The following is an 18,069-nucleotide window of genomic DNA, read 5'->3' on the forward strand; positions in this document are numbered from 1 at the left end:
GCCATTTTGATTGACAGGTCAGCCAAAATCGCAGATTTTGCGTTTTAACATAGGACTTGCACGAACTTTTTCAAACTTTACAAAGGTAGATCGAAAGATCATGCAAAAATTTATCACCTGTTAAAATTTCAAGTGCTAAAGTGCGTTTTTCGATTTTTGGTGAATTTTTGAAAATCGAATTCAGGCCAAAAATGAGGGAACAATCAACATTTTTCCAAATTGACCAAGAAAGCTGAAATTTGGGATATACCCTATTTTCGACATGCCAAATCGATTGGAAACGGTTTCAAACCGTTTTGAGCAGTTCTGGAGCCTCCAGCAGATTTTTGAATCTCGAAATTCCCACAAAATTCCATCAAATTTGAATTGTAAAGCTAAAATTTATTCTAAAAACTAATTTCAATACGCTACGAAGTACTGCAGGTGAATTTCAAGTCGTTTTGGATCCTCCAGCGACTTTTTGAAAATTCCTGAAGCCTCCAGCAGATTTTTGAAACTTTAAATTTTTACAAAATTTCATCAAATGGAGATGGAAAGCTGAAATTTACTCTACACTCCAATTTTAACACACTCTGAAAACGACTTCTGGTAAATTTCAAGTCATTTTAGAGCCTCAAATGATTTTTTGAAAATTACTGGAGCCTCCAGCAGATTTTTGAAAATTGAAATTTCCCCAAAATTTCATCAAACTAAGATGGAGAGTCAAAACTCATTCTGCAAACTAATTTCAATACGCTACGAAGTTGACAGCTGGTAGATTTCAAGTCGTTTTGGAGCCTCCAGCAACTTTTTAAAGGTTGTATGACGTTTTTTTGGAAAATTGAAATTTCCTATAAAAGTAGCTGGAAGCTTCAAAACCATATTCTGAAACCACCATGTAGTCTGCGAAGTAAACTTCAGCTTGCCAACTCTATTTGATAAATTAATGTTGGGGAAATTTCAAGTTTCAAAAATCTACTGGAGGCTCCAATAATTTTCAAAAATGTCTCTGGAGGCCCTAAAATGACTTGAACCCACATAAAGTCGTCTTCAGATGGTGTTAAAATTGGAGTGTAGAGTAAATTTCAGCTTTTCATCTCCATTTTATGAAATTTTGTGAAAATTTAAAGATTCAAAAATCTGCTGGAGCCTCCAGTTATTTTCAAAAAAAGTCGCTGGAGGCCCTAAAATGACTAGAACCCACCAGCAGTCAACTTCGTAGCGTACTGAAATAGTTTGCAAAATGAATTTTGACTCTCCGTCTTAGTTTGATGAAATTTTGGGGAAATTTCAAGTTTCAAAAATCTACTGGAGGCTCCAGTAATTTTCAAAAAAATCATTGGAGGCTCTAAAATGACTTGAAATTTACCAGAAGTCGTTTTCAGAGGGTGTTAAAATTGGAGTGTAGAGTAAATTTCAGCTTTCTATCTCAATTTGATGAAATTTTGTGAAAATTCAAAGTTTCAAAAATCTGCTGGAGGCTTCAGGAATTTTCAAAAAGTCGCTGGAGGATCCAAAACGACTTGAAATTCACCTGCAGTACTTCGTAGCGTATTGAAATTAGTTTTTAGAATAAATTTTAGCTTTACAATTCAAATTTGATGGAATTTTGTGGGAATTTCGAGATTCAAAAATCTGCTGGAGGCTCCAGAACTGCTCAAAACGGTTTGAAACCGTTTCCAATCGATTTGGCATGTCGAAAATAGGGTATATCCCAAATTTCAGCTTTCTTGGTCAATTTGGTAAAATTTTGATTTTTTCCCTCATTTTTGGCCTAAATTCGATTTTCAAAAATTCACCAAAAGTCGAAAAACGCACTTTAGCACTTGAAATTTTGACAGGTGATAAATTTTTGCATGATCTTTCGATCTACCTTTGTAAAGTTTGAAATAGTTCGTGCAAGTCCTATATTAAAACGCAAAATCTGCGATTTCGGCTGACCTGTCAATCAAAATGGCCGCCATTTTGTAAGTAAGGCCAACTTTTTTTTTGGCAACTTTGCTTTAAAATGTTCCTTAGGGTGTCCCCTTCAAGAAAAAAGTTGTCATGGAGGATCGGGGGGGGGGGGTGCAATTACTCCTATTGTCATATGCCGGACTAAAAGGTCTTATTCAGAGGCCAATTCACGATTATTTTCCGCAATAAAATCTTGGCCTGGGCAAAAAAATTCTTATTCGCCAGTTGAATTTATTTTTAAAAAAATGTAATATCAGTAATGTCTTAAATTCGTCGACGTTTCAATTTCTTCGGTATAATTTCATTCATTTGCTACGTATTTGATTTCTAATTTTTTTTTTTGAAAAATTAATTATTTATTCAAGTAGGTATGTACTTACCTATTTTGGTTATCTAGAAAAATTAGATTCATTTTTTTTTCAATTAATATCGTTTAAATTTGTCAAAAATGTTGCAAGAATCGTATTAAAATTATGTAAATTTTTTTAAATGAATTTTCAGCAATTTTCGTCGATTTAGTTTTCATCACGTTTCTGACGAGGGAACTTTTTGAACTCACACTAGCTCTCCTATTCGAACGAAACCAAGCTAGATCGAAAGAGCACGTTCGAAAATTCTTTTAACCAAAAATTAAATCGCTAAAATTCATTTTTAGACACTCGGTGAATTTTTAAAAATTCCAAAACTTCCAAAAGTAAATTTTATGGTTGATTTTTTGAATTTTTTTTACGAAAGCATAATTTTTTTGAGCGAAATGAACTAATTCGTGGAATTTATTCAATTCAATTCCTGCCCATCAATAACTAGGTACTAGTTTTAGGCCATTCTGGAGCCTCCAATGATTTTGTAATTTTTCGGTGCTGTAAAACTTTATTGGATGCAACTTACTGCGTTATTTTGCTCATAACCAATCAGATCAGATTCGATTTATACGAAATGAATAATATTATTAAAAATTAATGCTAGAAATTAAAAGAAAAAAATCGAATTAAATTGATAAATTCGTGAACTACAGTTATGTATTTCCATTCAACATTTTTATTTTACAGAAAAAAATTTTTGCCTGGACAGGGACTTGAACCCTGGACCCCTAGGTCAGGAAACGAGGTTTGGTACCGGAGTACACGATTTCTTTCTTTTCATATATAGAAATTTCTTTGTTCGTTCCTAGTGCTCTACCAACTGAGCTACCCAGGCTTCGACCTACGTTAGTCAGTATTTGATTTACATATGTGGTTTATGGCTTCGAATTGCATCATGTGTTTTCATGTGAATTTTCATTACTTTTGCACTTGATCTCAGTTTCTAATCGAAATTTCAATCGTTAGAATTCATTTTTGAACTTGGTGAAATTTTTGAAAATTCTAAAAAACAATTAGGTATTTTATGGTTGATTTTTGAACTTTTTCACGAAGTATAATTTTTTTAAAGCTAAGTCAACAAATGAGAATAATTTCTCAATTCAACTCTTGCACATCAATAACTATACTAATTTGGGGACATTCTGAAGCCTCCAGCGATTTAAAAAAAATATTTTCCAGATACTATTTGCTTAATTTTGAGAAAAAAAATTGTTAGCCCCTTTTTTCAGTGATTAAGATTTTTTCAGCATAATTCACCTTTAAAATTAAAATTTTTAAAAATTTCCAAGTTTTGGTAAATTTTTTAAATTTCCAAAAAATTTTAAAAAACAATTTTATGGTTGATTTGTAAAATTTTTCACGAAGCGTTATTTTTTTTTGAGCGAAGTGAACTTATGAGAATTCGATCTATAGCTTGAAATCTTACTTACACTGAAAATTTGGCTAAAATTGTACAAAAAAAAGTCAGGACATGAACAAAAATTTATCAACGAAAATTAGCAAAAAAGTGATGAAGTTTTGGTGAAACTTGGTGAAAATTGTGTTAAAAGCACGTAAAATGTTATGAAAACACAGAAACAAATTTTTAAAAAAAATTAAATCATCAAGAACAAAAAGTCAGCGAAATTAGACCAAAAATGAGAAAAATTACATACACGAAACTTCGTGGAAATTTGCCAATTTTTTTTTTTAAATTTACGTGAGTTTTTCGATTGAGAACATCGTTATTTTCATTCATCTGTGTTAATATCTCTCGAAATTACACAATTAATTTCTCTATTGTTGTAACTTGAGAAATCAAAATGTGATTTTCATTCTAAGAAATTTCGATTTGATAGCCTACCTATCTATAAAAAGTAGAAATTTCGAGTTCTCAAATGAGGGGTTCCGGTTCGTCCGGAAATTAATAATTAACTAGATTTAGTATTTCGTTGGTTCCAAAAAATTGGCTTTTTTGAGATGTTCGATGCTGAACTGATGATAGTAAAAGCAGACAATGTCTTCCAATTCTTGCATAAGAGTGCACTAGTGCAGCACTAGAAATCATTTACTGTACTGTCTGTTCATTCTGTATAGTGAATATTGCCCTGAACGAGTCGTAGCCTGGGTAGCTCAGTTGGTAGAGCATTAGGAACGCAAACTATGTACTTGTCACTTGTTTATAATGATTTTCTCGTATCTTCGTAGTTCTCCTACTGCTTCGGCTGCGGTACAAATCTCCATCTACTGGTTCTAAAACCAAAATAGCCGACTCGTTTCTCAACCTAATGGTCCAGGGTTCGAATCCCTGTCCAGGCATACTTTTTTTTTGCACGAGGCGTCTTCGATTTTTTTCAAAATCAGATCATATTTTAGAGGTCATCAAACGATGACGAATGAAGCAAGCCTGACATTTTTTCGATTTTTTTTGGCCGAGCTGCGAGGCTTCAAAGTTCTCCAGAAAGACCGAAAATGGTAAATTTCACTTGCAAATAGCTCCGGTTGTACGTGGTATAGAATTTTGAATTTTTTTCAAATTGTAGTACTTTGAGATGGTAATTGACTGGTGATGTCGAAATCAGTGTGGTCACTTTCAAAAACCTAAAAAAATCGATTTTAAAACTTATAATTTAAATATAACTACGATGTCAGCGAGTAAAAATTCTCAGTTTTAGTCCTTTTCATGTAGAATAACATATCAAAAAATTGGACTGGCATTTTTATTCATTTTTGAGAAAAAAAAATTACAAGTTTGGCACTTAAGGGCAAAAATACCATCAGAAACCTGAAAAATGAAAATTTTTGCATTTTTATGAGATATTTTATAAGGAACATGTCTAGCCCCCCTTGTCCTCAAAAAAAAAGTGGCCCTACTTACAAAATGGCGGCCATTTTGATTGACAGGTCAGCTAAAATCGCAGATTTTGCGTTCCAACATAGGACTAGCGTGAAATTTTTTGAACCGTACAAAGGTAGATCGAAAGAGGCGGAAAAAATTCATAACCTGTCAAAATGTCAAGAGCTAAAGTGCCTTTTTCGATTTTTGGTGAATTTTCAAAAATCAAATTTTGGCCAAAATGTGAGAAAAAATTAAAATTTTACCAAATTGACTTGGAAAGCTGAAATTTAGGATATAGCCTATTTTCGACCTGCCAAATCGATTGGAAACTGTTTCAAACCGTTTTGAGCAGTTCTGGAGCCTCCAGTAGATTTTTGAAACTCGAATGCAGTTGAAAAGGCAAAATTCATTCTGTAAACTAATTTTAATACATTATGAAGTTGACCGCAGGTAGATTCCGGGTCGTTTTGGAGACTCCAGCGACTTTTTAAAATTACTGGAGCCTCCAGTAAATTTTTAAAACTCGAAATTTCCACACAATCTCATCAAACGAAGTTAGAAATCCGAAATTCACGGTGCACTCCAACTTCAACACGCTATTAAAGTCGAATGGTTGCGAGTTTAAGACATTTTGGAGCCTCCAGTAGATTTTTGAAACTTACTATTTCCACAAAATTTCATCAAATGCAGTTGGAAAGCCGAATTTCATTCTGTGAACTAATTTCAATACTCTATGAAGTTGACTGCAGGTAGATTTCAAGTCGTTTGGATCCTCCAGCGACTTTTTGAAATTACTCGAGCCTCCAGTAAATTTTTAAAACTTGAAATTTCCACACAATTTCATCAAACGATGTTAAAAATCCGAAATTCACGGCGCACTCCAACTTGAACACGCTATTAAAGTCGAATGCTTGCGAGTTTAAGACATTTTGGAGCCTCCAGTAGATTTTTGAAACTTACTATTTCCACAAAATTTCATCAAATGCAGTTGGAAAGCCGAAATTAATTCTACAAACTAATTTCAATACGCTGTGAAGTCGACTGCAGGTAAATTTGAAGTCGTTTTGGAGCCTCCAGCGATTTTTGAAATTTACTGGAGCCTCCATTAAATTTTTGAAAGTTGAAATTTCCCCAAAATTTCATCAAATGAGGTTATCAAGCCGAAATTAATTCTGCAAAATAATTTGAACACCATCAGAAGACGACTTGAGGTGGGGTTCAAGTAATTTTGGAACCTCCAGTGACTTTTTGAAAGGTTTCATGGCGTTTTTGGGGAAAATTAAAATTTCCAAAGAGTTGGGAGGTTCAAAACCACTTGAAACTACCATGCAGTTGACTTCATATTATTGTATTGAAATTAGTTTGCAGAGTAAATTTCGGCTTGCTAACCTCATTTGATGAAATTTTGGGGAAATTTCGAGTTTCAAAAATCTACTAGAGTCTCCGGTAATTTTCAAAAAATCGCTGGAGGCTCCAAAACGATATGAAATCTATCTGCAGTGGACTTCATAGAGCATTAAAATTGGTTCACAGAATGAATTTCGGCTTTTCAACTATACATTTAATGAAATTTTGTGGAAATTTTAGGTTTCAAAAATCAACGGGAGGCTCCAAAATAACTCAAACTCGCCAGCATTCGACTTAATAGCGTGTTTAAGTTGGAGTATAGCGTAAATTTCCGATTTGCGACTTCATTTGATAAAAATTTGTGGAAATTTTAAGTTTTAAAAGTTTCCTGGAGGCTCCAGCATTTTCCAAAAAGTTGCTGGAGGCTCCAAAACGACTTGAAATCTATCTGCAGTGGACTTCATAGAGCATTAAATTTGGTTCATAGAATGAATTTCGGCTTCTGAACTGCATTTATGAAATTTTTGTGGAAATTTCAAGTTTCAAAAATCTGCTGGAGACTCCAAATTGACTTAAACTCGCCAGCAGTCGAGTTAATAGCGTGTTTAAGTTGCAGTGCAGCGAGGATTTTGGATTTCCAACTTCATTTGGTGAAATTTTGTAGTTTCGAAAATTTACTGGAGGCTCCAGTAATTTCCAAAAAGTCGCTAGAGGCTCCAAAATGACTCGAAATCTATCTGCAGTGGACTTCATAGAGCATTAAAATTGGTTTACAGGCTTTTCAACTGCATTTGATGAAATTTTGTGGAAATAGTAAGTTTCAAAAATTTACTGGAGGCTCCAAAATGTCTTAAACTCGCAAGCAGTCGATAATAGCGTTTTAAAGTCGAAGTGCAGCGTGAATTTCGGGTTTCCAACTTCATTTGACAAAATGTTGTGGAAATTTCAAGTTTCAAAAATTTACTGGAGGCTCCAGTAATTTCCAAAAAGTTGCTGGAGGCTCCAAAACGACTTAAAATCTGTCTGCAGTCGATTTCAAAGAGTATTAAAATTAGTTTACAGAATGACTTTCTGCGTTCCAACTGCATTTGATGAAATTTTGTGGTAATAGTAAGTTTCAAAAATCTCCTGGAGGCTCCAAAATGTGTTAAACTCGAAAGCAGTCGACAATAGCGTTTTTAAGTCGGAGTGCAGCGTGAATTTCGCATTTCTAACTTCGTTTGATGAAATTGTGTGGAAATTTCGAGTTTCAAAAATCTTCTGGAGGCTCCAGTAATTTTCAAAAAATCGCTGGAGGCTCCAGAACGACTTGAAATTTACCTGCAGTCGACTTCACAGCGTATTGAAATTAGTTTGCAGAATATATTTCGGCTTTCTAACTCCATTTGATGAAATTTTGTGAGAATTTCGAGTTTCAAAAATTTGCTGGAGCCTCCAGAACTGCTCAAAGTGGTTTTGAAACAGTTTCCAATCGATTTGGCAGGTCGAAAATAAGGTATATCCCAAATTCCAGCTTTCTAGATCAATTTGGTAAAATTTTGATTTTTTTCACATTTTGGCCAAAATTTGATTTTTGAAAATTCACCAAAAAATCGAAAAAGGCACTTTGGCACTTGAAATTTTGACAGGCGATACTTTGGCGAGATTTGCCATTTTTTCTTAAAATGTCGTGGGTTTTTCGATTGGAAACATCGTTATTTTCATTCATCAGTGTTAATATCACTGGAAATTACACAAATTTCTCCATTGTTGGAACGTCAGAACTCAAAATGTGATTTTCAATGATTAAAATTCGCATTTTGAATGAACAAATTTTCAATATCCAACATTTATACATGTATTTATATGAGAAGTAGAACTGTCGAGTTCTCTAATAAGTGGTTCGTGCGGAAGCATAATTAATAATTAACTAAATTCACTCGTGTGTATTTCGTTGATTCCAAAAAATTGGTTTTTTTGAAATGATCGATGCTGAACTGATAATAGTAAAGGCAGGTAATGTCTTCCAATTCTCACATAAGAGTGCACTAGTGCAGCACTAGAAATCGTAGTGTACTATTGTACTATTGTTGGCTTATTTCGTATAGTGAATATTGCCCTGAATGTGTCGTAGCCTGGGTAGCTCAGTTGGTAGAGCGTTAGGAACGAACTTTAGAAAAAGATGAAAAGCAAAATGCAAACTACTTCGTACTGCTTCGGCTGCGGTACAAATCTTGGTTAGCTGGCGAATACCGGCCGCTGGTAAAAACCAAAATAGCCGACTCGTTTCTCAACCTAATGGTCCAGGGTTCGAATCCCTGTCCAGGCATAATTTTTTTTCACTTTAAAATATTAAACAAAAATAAAGGAGTTTAGTTTCTCATTCTGTGTTGTAAAAAAACATCGAATAATAACACTGTAGAATTTTTACTAAAAATTTAGAGTGATTTTTTTTTTCTAATTTTATCGCATTTCTGAGTTGATTTTTTCGTGTATTATTTCATGGTTAAAAATTTTTAATTTCTTTATTTTCATTTGTATAGTTTTTTAATTTTTTTTCCTTCCAGAATGATTTTTAAAAATTTTTTTGTACAACGCGTTCGAATAATTTTTATTGTGGTTGCCACTGGAAGCTCCTCTATTCCTTCTAATAAGATCAGTTGAAAAAATGACCAAACAAAACCGACGTTAGACTTCCCCTTTGTCAATATTGCAATTTGATAGATAAATTATACACCAAATTACACTCATACAGTACCTCTACCTACACATGTTAACAACTACATGTGGAAACAAAGCACTGAAGGATAAAACGAAAGCATCATAGGATGACAGGTGTCTGTATAACGTTCATTTACCCCTTCGTTGTACTGTACCATGTAGATAAAGTACATTTATATCGCCCGTATATGTTATTGTCTCAATATCTAAGTTCGATTTTTTTTAGCAATTAAAGCGAATATTATACTTAGTACGAGTACTTAACTAGGTTCATTTTCTATTTTTCTCCTTATTCTAAATTATTCGTATAATTGGAGTTGAAATAAAGCATAGCGTTCGTAAGACCTAGTAAACGTTGAACATTTCGTTTAAATTGAACCAAAACTTAAGTTTGAGAATAAGTGAATTCAATGACTACTTAAAACTATCCCACGTAGGTAGGTAATAGGTATATAGTGATATTTGCGTAGAATGCGTACAATAAATAACTAAGTAAGGTACGTAATTGGAAGAAGTAGTCATTGAACTATAAAATTACCTACATTTGCATATAATTTCGTACCTACCTACCTACTTGAGTACTTTAGTTCTCAGTCGAATAACTGAATAATTTGTGATTAATAAGTGTAAATAACGCGGTATAGTCTTCGCGAATCATTTTCGAAACAGTGGTTGATCACAGTGGGAAGGTAGAAAAGCAGGAAAATGGAAAAAATTATGAATTTTTCATTAATATCTACCTCTGGGAAAAACTAGAGGTGTATGATAAATAAGAGGGGAAAAAACAAAGAAAAAAAATTTAAATAAGAAATTATACAAATGAAAACATAGAAACTGTTAATTTTAATGAAGCTTCAGAAAAAAATTAATGGACGAATTTTGACAAAGTTTCGTGTAATTTTTTCCATATTCGGTTCAATTTCGTTGACTTTTGTTTTCGATAATTTTAATGTTTTTTTTGAGAGAGTTTTCAAAACATTTTACATACTTACGTATTTTTTTCCCACCAAATTTCGCCAAAAAGAACTTCGTCGTTTTTTTGTCAATTTTCATTGATTGATTTTTTTTCGTGTTCTAAGCATCATTTCAACAGATTTTCAACACTTTTTCGTGCAATTTTAGCCAAGTTTTCAGTGTAGGTAGGTTTCTAAGCTGGATTGAAAGAGCATATCCTAAAACTCCTGTAACCAAAATTTTAACAACTAAAATTCACTTTTAGATATTTTTGGGAATTTTTTTAAAACTCGAAAATTTAAAAAAAAACTGTTTAGAGAACGATTTTAAGGTGTTCATTTTGATTCATTCAAGAGCCTCTTGCGATTTTTTTTAATTTTCTCCGGAGATTTCAAATTGCTGTGGAAGGTCACACATAATGAACTTTTGCACGTATAATTTTGGTCGATGCTTATTGAGCACCCTGTCGAGTTTTTTAGTTGATTACCACCAGGAGTGCAAGTTCGAAGTAAATTTTGGCGAACTTGCAAATTCAAGAAAATCTACTCGTGGGTAAAAATAAAATCTTCAAAACACGTAGGCCTATATCGAGTGGTTTATTGTTGAAATATGGATATGGACTCAATAGAGGGTGCCCAATAAGCACCGACCAACGTTCTAGGTACCAAAGATGATTTTTAGCCCTTTCACAGCAATTTGAAATATCTAGAAAATATGTTGAAAAATCGCTGGAGGCTCCAGAATGGCCCAAAACTACTTATGTAGTTATTGATGTGCAAGAGTTTAGTTAATTGAAGAATAATTATTATATTCTCATCAGTTCATTTTGGTCAAAAAAAATTATGCTTCGTGAAAAAATTTGAAAATTATAAAATTGTTTTTTAAAATTTTTTGGAATTTTCAAAAAATTATCAAAATTTTGAAAAAAATGTTTTTTTTTGGTATCTTCTCGGAGGTTGATTTAACGTTCAAAAATTAAGAAAAATGACCAAAAACTTGTCAATTTTTTCAGCTTGTTTAAAATTAACAACAGTGACCCGAAAAATTCGCATTCCAAATTCTTTCTACAGTTTCAGAACCGATAACTTTCGATGTTTTGATGTAATTAATGCGAAATATTTGAAAAGAAAAAAATCTTTAAAATACAAATTTACCCAAAAAGAAACGATTTGAAAATTTTCAACTGCTCAATTGGAACCCTAAAAGTAGCCTCGCATTTGAATGGAACTGACCTAGGTCAACGCAGAATCTCAAATACCTACAGTTTGTATCTTTGGGAACTGGGTAATTTCTCCCAAAACAGGTTGTGTAGGGGCCAAAGCAGAAAAATTGCAATTTTTTCAAAACTTCCCTATCTTTGAGAAGCCATATTTCTCCTCCGGGGGCATTTCAGGAGCCAACATTTTTCTACCTGAATATTTTGCATAATAAATTGAACCAAAAATCGAAAGATATGATTTTTAAACCTGGGAAAACATTTTGAAACGCAGTGTTGCCAATTTTTCGGTCGATTGTCAAATTCAAAAACGTAAAAAAATTTAATCATTTTATTTTTCTCGAATTATTGAAATTGACAATAATTACCAAAAAATTGGCACTACTGCGTACCAAAATATTTTCTTAATTTTTCTGAAATAATATCTTTCGATATTTTGGTACAATTAATGCGAAATACCTGAGAAAAAAATTTTAAATCATAAATTCACTCAAAAATGAGCAATTATTTAAAATTTTTTAAATTTCAACTCTTCGCAGTAGAACCTTTGAAAGTCATCTTGGATTTTTATGTCAATAGCCTAAGTCGACGCAGAATCTCAAATATCGTGTTTTGGAATTAGGCAATTTTTCTCAAAACAGGTTGAAAGAGGCTAGAGCGAAAAAACTACAATTTTTTTCGAAAATATTTCCTCTTTGAGCTTCCTAATCTCTCCTCCAGGAGCACCTCTGGAGCTGAAATTTTTTCCGACTAATTATCAACTCAAAGAGGAGGTCTCAACTGAATTTGGTCAGAATCCTCTCGACTTTTTTTTGCAATCCTCGTCAAATTATTTGTACGTTTATTTATTTACAAGTGAAAGGACTGAGTGGAAAGAAGCAAGGGCGATCGAGGGCCAATGCGGTCTCGGGGCCAATATTTCCAAGGACGAAACTAAATGGAGGTTTTTGAGAGGGGGAGGGTGTTTGACTGAAAATTTGCCGACTGGCATAGGAAAAAAATACCAATTTTGCAGATTGATATCATATTCATATGACTGATCAATATTTTTACTTTTTGTTTTGGATTTTTAGGGACCCAAATGTGAATTTTTTCATCAAATTGGCCCGTGCGAAGCAAGGGTGAAAGTTTTTGAAAATTTGATTTCGAGAGGCCTTAAAACAATGATTTTTTTTTTAGGAAGTTGATTTTTTTAAAAAAATAGAACATGCCAGAGCGAAGAGAGGGCGAACATTTTTGAAAATTTGAATTTTGAGAGAACTAAAAATGATGTTTCTAATGCAAGGAATTTATTTTTATGGATTTTGAAATTTTAGAATTTTTTAGGATGTTAATTTTGAAAAAAAAGAGAACTGGCCCAAGTGAGGGTGAAAACTCTAGAAAATTTGTATTTTGAGAGGCATTAAAAACGAAACTTTTCATGCGAGAAGTGTACTTTTTCACTTTAAAATTTTAAATGTTCAACGTGATATTTTTTCTTTAGAAATTTCAACTTTGAAATAGATGAACTCCTCACAAAAAATAAAATCAAAATTCGAAAAAAATCAATTTTTAATTTCAAACATCAAAAAAAGTTTAAATTTGTCCAGTTGTCTTATTTTGACCTCTTTTTGACATACCTATTTCATGAAAAAGTTGATAAAAATTACTCTCATAGCAAAAAAATTAAAATTTGTTTATTTCTTGAATTTTTTCGAATTTTGATTTTTTGTGATGAGTTTGTTTCATCGAGTAAAAAATGTTTTTCAACTTTTTCAACAGATACGTAAAAATAGGTATCAAATGGCTCAACTTCACCAATCAAAACTTTTTTTTGTGTTTTAAATCGGAAAAAATTGCATTTTTTTCGCAAACTTTAAATTTTATAAATCGACTTTGCGACATGCCCATCAGAAGATACAGAAATTGCCGCTGGTGTTCCACAAGGCAGTGTGCTGGGACCTAGGTATACTCTTTCTTCTTTTCACAAGTGACTTCCTAGTTACTGATGATACTATCACCATGCTGTTTGCAGATGACTCTGGTGTCATTGCATGTGATGATAATTATGAGAAAGCTGTAAGTTCCCGATTGACAATTGAATGTGCGTAACGCATACTGCCTTAAGCATACCGATCGGCACACAGAATCGGCACACGTACTGCAGGCAGAACGCCTACTGATCAACAGTACCGGTTTTTCAGTAGAAAAACGTTTTGCGTTCTGTGTACCGAAAATCAACATGCAGAACATGGCAGATTCAGTTTGCGTTTAGGTTTGCGTATTGCTGGCGTAACGCGTTCGCTAAACCCTTGAATTCTATTGGTCCATACTTTACCACCTCTCCAAAAAAATAAATAAAATAACCGTTTTTTATCACGTTTTCTTAACAATATGATAAGAGTTAATTTGTGAGCTCGCAGTTTGTGTTTTTAGAAAAGTATTTTATGTGCTTGTTTTTTGGTTAATTGTTACTTAATGTCAGATGAAGAACTACTTCCGGCTAAAGTTCTAGATAAGGGAAGTATACTACGCATACGCCAGGAATGTAAACAACATCAGAACGTATGTATGCATACAATCTTACATGTAATAACTGCAATTTTTTCGATTGTTCGCGGGTTCGGGTGAATTTTTAAGTAGTTTCGAGCTATAGACAATGAAATTTCCTATTGATTGATGTTAAATTTTTGTTATTTCGCGAAAAATTGACGATTTTATGAATACTTCTATTATCCGATTTTTTTCATACTATTGTGTCAACTTAAACTAAAAATACTCGAAATCTTCAGTAAACACACAGGTATTTTAATATAGCAAAATGTTTGTAATTTCATCGTCTTTAAAATGGGTGTTTATTGAAAGCTCTACATGCAACCGTTCAAAAGTTGTAGAAGTTTAAAGTTGCGAAAACAATGCAAAAACCAACCGCGGATGGTAAGTATTGAACTTTGAACTAGAATTACTCAAAATTTTCAACGAACACATAGGTATATTAATACAGCAAAACGTTCGTTAATTTATCCTTTTTAAAACGAGTCTTTACCGAAAGCTCTATCTTCTACCGTTCAAAAATTCTTGAAGATCAAAGTTGCGGAAAGTGTTCAAATTGTGCTATCACTGTTATCAGTCACTTAGTGTAATATGCATGCAATACAGTACAGGGAGCTTAAATATCACTTTGCGTTTACGCCTGCGTTCGGCATACAAACCGCTCGCGCTTATTTAAGTTTACTCATACGCATGCAGTCAGTATACGAACCGCATACGATACGCGCTCCATGGTGTGATTGAAACATCAGCATCCACATTGTCTCAACTCTATAATATCTGCCCGCGTTCGGTAAGCGAAACGCAAACGTTCCGCAGAATGTCCACACTAGGCGAGTGAGCGTTTCAGTACGCGTATTTGCCGAAATTTGTCCAACTTTCGGCATACGCGTTTTGATGGCGTTTTTTTTTAAATACGCACACTCATTGTCAATCGGGTTGTCTTCAAACAGCTGTACATAAACAATATTGTTGACTGGGCCAGAAAATGGAAGATCCAGCTGAATGAAAATAAATCTGTACAGGTAGATTTTGCACTCCGCAAGCACGGATATGTTCCTACTATCATCAACAGCAAACCAGTTGCTGTGGCACAGCACACCGGCTACTTGGGCTTAAGTACACCTAGATTGTAAGCTGAATTGGCAAGAACACGTTAGGAAAAAATGTGACCATAAATGAACCTACAATTTCGAAAATTTCAATGGTTAATTGGAAGTAATTAAAAATTGAGCTTAACCAACAAGAGGCTTATTTACAAACCCATATTTCTTCCTGCATGGCCATATGGATGTGAAATTTGGGGTGTCACAAAAAAGTCAAATCACCTTGTCATCGAGCGTTTTCAAAATAAGTTCATGAGAGCCATAACTAAGGCTCCTTGGTTTGTCTCAAATGAACAACTTTGAAGTGACCTCTGGCTCGAACCAGTGGACATAATTATTAGTGGTGGGATATTATCGATATTTATCGATATATATCGATATTTGCCGCCGTCGATACATATCAATATTTTAAATCCGATAATCGATTATAGGAAAATTTTTAAAAATTATGCAAAAATCCCGTAAATAAATTGTGCGAGGTGTCTTTTTGCTCTTTTTGAGCATTTTCAGACTCTTTTAGTGTAAAATAGTGATTATCACAGCTATTAATGGTAGCCATGGGCCATATCTGTAGAATGATGAAATGTTGACATTACGTCATCAATGTCATCATTATTTTAAAAAGCGCCAAATGGGTAGCTAGATACTGAAAAAGCAAAAAGTAAGGAATAGAAACAGCTTAGAGATGACTCAGTTTCTCTTTTCATCAAAAATCAGCTGTTTTTATATTTATGGTCTTTTTATGAACGTCAAAAACATCCGATATATATCGATATTATCAATATGAAACCTCCGATATTTTGACGATATCGATATCCCGAAATATCGATAATATCCCATCACTAATAATTATTCACCAAAAAGCGAACGCATAAGTATGTGAACAGGCTCCATAAACACCCGAATTGTGAGGCTGTGATTCTTTTAGACCAAAGTGATGACACAAGGAGGCTGAGCAGACTCCACACGTTGGACCTTATCAACCTCTAAGTGCACTACGCAAATTACTGTAAATTAAATATAATTTTTAAATAGTGTTGTAAATAGCTTTGATAATTTTAGGTTTTTGATTCTTGTATCAGTTCCGTAAATAAATAATTAAAAAAAAAAAAAAAAAAAAAAGACTGCGACATAGTATACCATCTCAATTTTTTAATGTACATAAACCGTAAACGTATGTTGTTCAGCATGAAAAGTTGTCCATATAATATTTTTTTTTCAGAATTTTTGAGAGTCAGAACGATGTGAAAACTACATTTTGAAACTTTTTGAGCTAACTTTTTGTACGAAAAAAAGTGGCAACACTGATTTTTATGATATCACCTAAAGAGCTTTAATACATATCACCAAAAAGCCTTTCAAAACCACTAACTATGGGAAAATGTTCCATTTTGGTAGGTATCGCGGTTATCGAGTAACCCATTGCTGAAATTGATGATATTTTAGATTCACTGAAAACTTTGACACCCCCTGGCTGCTGTTAAAAATGGGCTAGAGGGCTGCGATTTGCGCCATTGGTCATCCCTTCGGAAGGTCTTTCCACAGGAAAAATTTCAAAAAAATCATCGAACCGATCCTACCACTTCTTGGTCGAATTGACGTGGAATGACCCTAAAAAAACAAGTTTTTCTTTCACCACAGGTCTTTTTTTTGCTTGGCTGGCCCAATTAAAAATAGTGGGCTCGTGGCCAAACTGCCCCCTTTGCTCCCCCCCTCTCGACGACCCTGACTTTGAATCGAGGAAACCTGATCATTATTTTCAATTCTGTGTCAACTATTTCCTTCCTCTCAAAAAAGGGCCTTGATGTCATAAAATCACTTTTATAATGAAAATCGTAAATATTTCACTTTTTTTCACTCTTTCAAAATTGATCAAATCCCTCCCCCCCTCCTAGCACTCTTCCACCCTTCGTTGATAAAGCTAAAATAGGTCTACCTACTCAAAGTGTAGAACATTTGGGAATTTATTCAGTCGTTTTCAACTGTTTAATAGGTATAGATTTGCTTTTAATGAAGACTGTCGTGCTATTTTCTAACGAATATCCAAATGAGTGAATAATTAAGATTGGTCGATTGATCAGTGAACCGATCGACCAATCAATCATTCGAAAGTTATATTAATTTTTTTTTCTAAATACAAATAAACATACCGGCATTGTGAAGTCGAACGTCGAAGATACATCAAATTAATCGTTAATTGAATATCGCATCTCCTCCAGTCAGCTAGTCACAGCACAGACGAATCCTCGGATAGAAATCACTGTTGATGCAAGCGAACAATGATAAGTGCAAATGAAAATGAAAACGTTCACGATACACACCGATTCAAAGAAGGAGAAAAAAATACACGAGAATATGTTTGCAAAAAAAGATGAAAAATAAAGTATAAATGTCGCGAAATCACCGATACGAGTACAGAGATGAAAAAAAAAAATAGCGAACGATTTCGACGATCTCCAGGAGGGAGGAAAAATGACGATGAAGAAGACACTAGTAAATAAATCAAACTTTCATTTTCCGATCGTAATTAAAGAATAAATTTACGAGCGCGACGTCGTCGTACGAGATACGTACACAGTTGGCGTCGTGCTGGAGAAACCCGCGCGTGGCCGGTTATAGAGAGCGTAGTTTTGATACTGGAGCCGGGTACCATAATCCGTAACTGACGATCTATGGTATAGTAGAGTACCCCAGGACGGCTGCTGGCGCTTGATTTGGACGTGGTGGTGGTGGTGGTGGTGCAGAAGAGCGGCGTATTGTGATTGTACACTACACGGTGTGCTGGTCGTCGTTCGTCGTTCGTCGCTCGACGTCTGCAATTCTCCATCACCATCTCCAGCAGCAACGGCAGCAATACAAACGGAAATGAAATGAGTAACGGACCATGAACAAAAATTTATTCACGGTACAGTCAACTTACTAGAGGCGCGCCGAGACGACCAAAAAGAAGAGAGAAAAACATAGGTACTGAAAACTACGCGAGCCAGAGCCAACTCCAGCAAGCTGCCATGGTAGACCGCAAAAAGACACTAGTGTATTTTAGGATACCTATACAATAATGCGTATATGAAGATTGGTGATATTGGACTGGAGCGTGATGGA

The 18,069-nt window shown here is 34.1% G+C and overlaps 1 protein-coding gene, 1 long non-coding RNA gene and 3 other non-coding genes across 5 annotated transcripts in view; 3 read left to right on the forward strand and 2 right to left on the reverse strand.

Annotated features, from left to right (window-relative positions):
* Cad88C (cadherin-88C) overlaps nt 1–17,744 on the reverse strand; it is a 124,376-nt gene extending 106,632 nt beyond the window's left edge. The window contains exon 1 of the mRNA XM_065352979.1: nt 17,118–17,744. The gene's annotated coding sequence lies outside the window, so the exon portion shown is untranslated. The remainder of the gene's footprint in view (nt 1–17,117) is intronic.
* LOC135837719 (uncharacterized) overlaps nt 1–18,069 on the forward strand; it is a 206,363-nt gene that overhangs the window by 183,016 nt on the left and 5,278 nt on the right. The window lies entirely within an intron of this gene.
* Nucleotides 2,996–3,132, reverse strand: TRNAS-CGA (transfer RNA serine (anticodon CGA)). Its single transcript has 2 exons — nt 3,096–3,132; nt 2,996–3,031 (listed from the first exon to the last, which is right to left on the reverse strand). It is a non-coding gene; the product is annotated as a tRNA-Ser (tRNA).
* On the forward strand, nt 4,399–4,595 carry TRNAA-CGC (transfer RNA alanine (anticodon CGC)). Its single transcript has 2 exons — nt 4,399–4,435; nt 4,560–4,595. It is a non-coding gene; the product is annotated as a tRNA-Ala (tRNA).
* TRNAS-CGA (transfer RNA serine (anticodon CGA)) lies at nt 8,575–8,770 on the forward strand. The gene is made up of 2 exons: nt 8,575–8,611; nt 8,735–8,770. It is a non-coding gene; the product is annotated as a tRNA-Ser (tRNA).

This window comes from Planococcus citri, chromosome 1, assembly GCF_950023065.1.
Source record: "Planococcus citri chromosome 1, ihPlaCitr1.1, whole genome shotgun sequence".
NCBI classification, from domain to species: Eukaryota; Metazoa; Arthropoda; class Insecta; order Hemiptera; family Pseudococcidae; genus Planococcus; species Planococcus citri.